Raw genomic sequence first — 3,227 nt, forward strand, 5'->3', positions numbered from 1 at the left:
TCCCTCTCTTTATTTCTTGTTCTTTGAGCCGCCAGCGCGCAAACAACAGCTTACACACTTGAAATCATTGCGAATGGGCATTTTGAGTGTGCAAGACATGCATTAGAATTAAAAATATATATATTGTAATAATTCATAAATATTTATAAATGATGAAAAAAAGAAAAATTGTTTGAAAATTGAAAACCCCAGTGTCTTTGTTACCAAAACCAAGAGCTGCCAATCACAAATTATGCACCCTGAAAATACAATTGTGATCTCTCTCTCTCTCTCTCTCTCTCTCCCCAGTCGCTCTCTCGCTCATTCTTTCTTTCTCTTCCAGTCTTCTCTCTCATCGATGAATAAAAACCTCATACGCCAAGCTTTCGCAAAACTCAAATATGCGCGCACGCACCCGCACATCTATGTGAAATGACATCTATTGGCACGGTGAATGAAACGGTGGATTAGACGTATACACATTTCAGAAGCTAGAACGAATCACGTTTCCTCTCCGTCACAATATCTCAACACAATCCGCGGGTAAAACGATTACACCGAAAATGTCAAACGGTGCAAGCCTTAAGAATGGACTGTGACACGAACCTGCGAGACTTTTAGGAAAGAAACAGAGAGCAGGAAGACTTTAGGATGTGTTAGACTCATACTCATCTTTCTCATGAATATTAATAAGACTTTGCAGGTTTTAAAAACGTCTGATCATAAAAAATGTGAACTCAGAACTAAGTTATTATAGAGCTTATATTTAACACTCCCTCTGGCGCAGTTTTATGCTAAATTGACATAAACGACGAATGCAGACTAATATAATACTATTGAACTACATACATTTTCCGAGAGATTTCTAACAGTTTCATCTGTTCTTATTTAAATGTAAGATGCGAACTCTTAAATATTTATTATCAATAACTTAAAAAAAACAAAACTATTTCAGTCCTATTTAGAAGTAGAGGAAGTAGAGCTTTTAACTTTATGCTAAGAAAAAAATACTATGTATGTATATATATATATATACTTTTTTTTTGTAAGTGTCATATTGTTCACTTTCTGTGCTCTGAGTTTACCTGCTTGGTTGTTTGTTGTTAATTTTTTTAATAATAACATTTCTAAATTCTAAATATTTATAACTTCTACATGTCTTAAAAAATAAATAATATGCATTATCAATGGGGCCTTAATTATAATAGGTTATGATAAGCTACGTGATTAACTTGAGTAAGTCATATGACAAAATAACAATTAATATGTCATAATATGATCTGCATAGCCTGCAAGTTTATAAGCAAAATGAATAAAAAAACCGTCTCCTTAAAACGTTTTAATTCAGCAATCCTTAAAGCTTTTACTCAACGTTAGCCTACTTCATATTTATTACTTTCATATGTTTTTTTTCGATACAAGATCATATTTACATTTTAAAAATGAAAATGAGTATCTGTGATTTTAAATTTAAATGCTGGCTTCTTTTCCAAAAACACTGATTTTACCCTGCATGACTGAAGGTAGTCCCTCTTTTCTTTCTTTCTTTTTTTTTCTCCCTGAGTGTGTTTGTTAAAGCACGCCTGGTGTCACGTCGCTTTGCTGGCGTTTGCTTCGCTCTGTTTGGAGCGGTTTAATCGGAGCGGCCGATAGCGGATCGTAATGGAGCAGCGTCTCTAATCGGGTTTATTTTCTGGATGGGGGAGCATGAATGTCTTTCAGCCGCTCTCGCTATTTCTAAACGGAACCTGCCTCGAAATCAATCAAAGCTCCAGGAACACTTCGATTTATAAGCCAGCCGTATTTGCAGAAGAAACGGAGAAAAGTCTTGGTCAGATCACATCTGAATAGCTTGTTTCGGTTAATCCCTAATGCAGCCTTTTCTCTCTCTGTGACTGTGACACACACTTATACTCAAACAAACACACACACTTACTCTCCCATGCACACTCAAACACAAACTTGCACTATGCATAATTTAATTGTATGCATGCTTTGTAACTGTAAATCAGTGCTGGTAACTAGCTGCAGTTGAAAAAAGTTCAGAAATAGATCAGATAAATTGAAGGTAATATGATCTAAAAATTCAGAGTGATGCATTTTAAGCTCTTCCTGAGGAAGAAACATTTTATACTCAAGTTTCAAAGTTTCAGTTTGATGTATTTCACTGTGTGTTTCTTCTGTAGTGGGTAGATACAAATATAGTTTTCCACCAAAATTTAAAAAAAAATGCTTTGTTTTAAATAATTTATTAATTTAACAGAAGCTTTTATCAAAAGGACTTACAAATGAGAAATACAACAAACATTTGATCTTAAAAACATGTTTGCACACCTAATTTTTAATGCACATCTTTAAAAAATCAATTTAGCTAGACTCCATAACTTACTCAGAGGTGTTCAAATAATCAACTGTAACTGAAAGGCACATAAGAAAGAAAGAAAAGAGAAAAGGAAACTAAAACATTAATAGGAAGGAGAAAAAAAGAGGTTACATGAAACCGAAAACGAAATGCGTAAAAAAAAAAAAAAATCACAGTTTTACTAACACACCTCTCAGAAATCTAATAGGTCAAATCACTCACTAAAGGATTTTTATTTAATAGGAAAAAGCTCCTTTTTTTTTCTTCTTCAGCCCACCGCCTTGAGAGAATGAAAATGACATGTAGCTGGGCTTTAATTTTCTGTTAGCTGAACTTATGTATTTAGTGATGGGCACACAAGGCCAGTTAGGTCTGTTTGATATTGCCTTCTCGAATGTATTTAAGATCCATTACCCTGTAGCTTGGATTAACAGATACCCTCCAGTTCTTTTGTGTGTGTAAATGTGTATGTGTGTGTGTGTGTGTGTGTGTTCCCCTTCTGAAGCAATCAGTATGTTAATATGACAGATTGACTGAATTACCACATAGACCTCTGCACTGAAATGATGATAAGATACTAATGAATATATATACAGTACAAGAATGAAACAAAATTGGTATCCAAAAGTCTAAGCCCAACAAGGACATCCAGCCCACCGTGCAAAAAGACACACAACAACGATTACAGACAGACAGACACACACACATACAAATACTAACTTGAGTGAAGAGGTCATGTGCAGTTCTCTAGGTGACCACCAGGGGCAGATAAGATAAAGAGGACAGGAAGAGACTGCATAATGGTAACCTTCAGGTCAAAGACACACACACACACACACACACACACACACAAACACACACACACACACACACACACACACACACA

General features: G+C 35.1%; 1 protein-coding gene across 1 annotated transcript in view; it reads left to right on the plus strand.

Moving 5' to 3' along the window:
* Window positions 1–3,227, plus strand: part of LOC107702396 (paired box protein Pax-5-like) — a 59,414-nt gene that overhangs the window by 5,681 nt on the left and 50,506 nt on the right. The gene's annotated exons all lie outside the window — the stretch shown is intronic.

Source organism: Sinocyclocheilus anshuiensis, unplaced genomic scaffold (assembly GCF_001515605.1).
Source record: "Sinocyclocheilus anshuiensis isolate Anshui unplaced genomic scaffold, SAMN03320099.WGS_v1.1 scaffold86, whole genome shotgun sequence".
Taxonomy (NCBI): domain Eukaryota; kingdom Metazoa; phylum Chordata; class Actinopteri; order Cypriniformes; family Cyprinidae; genus Sinocyclocheilus; species Sinocyclocheilus anshuiensis.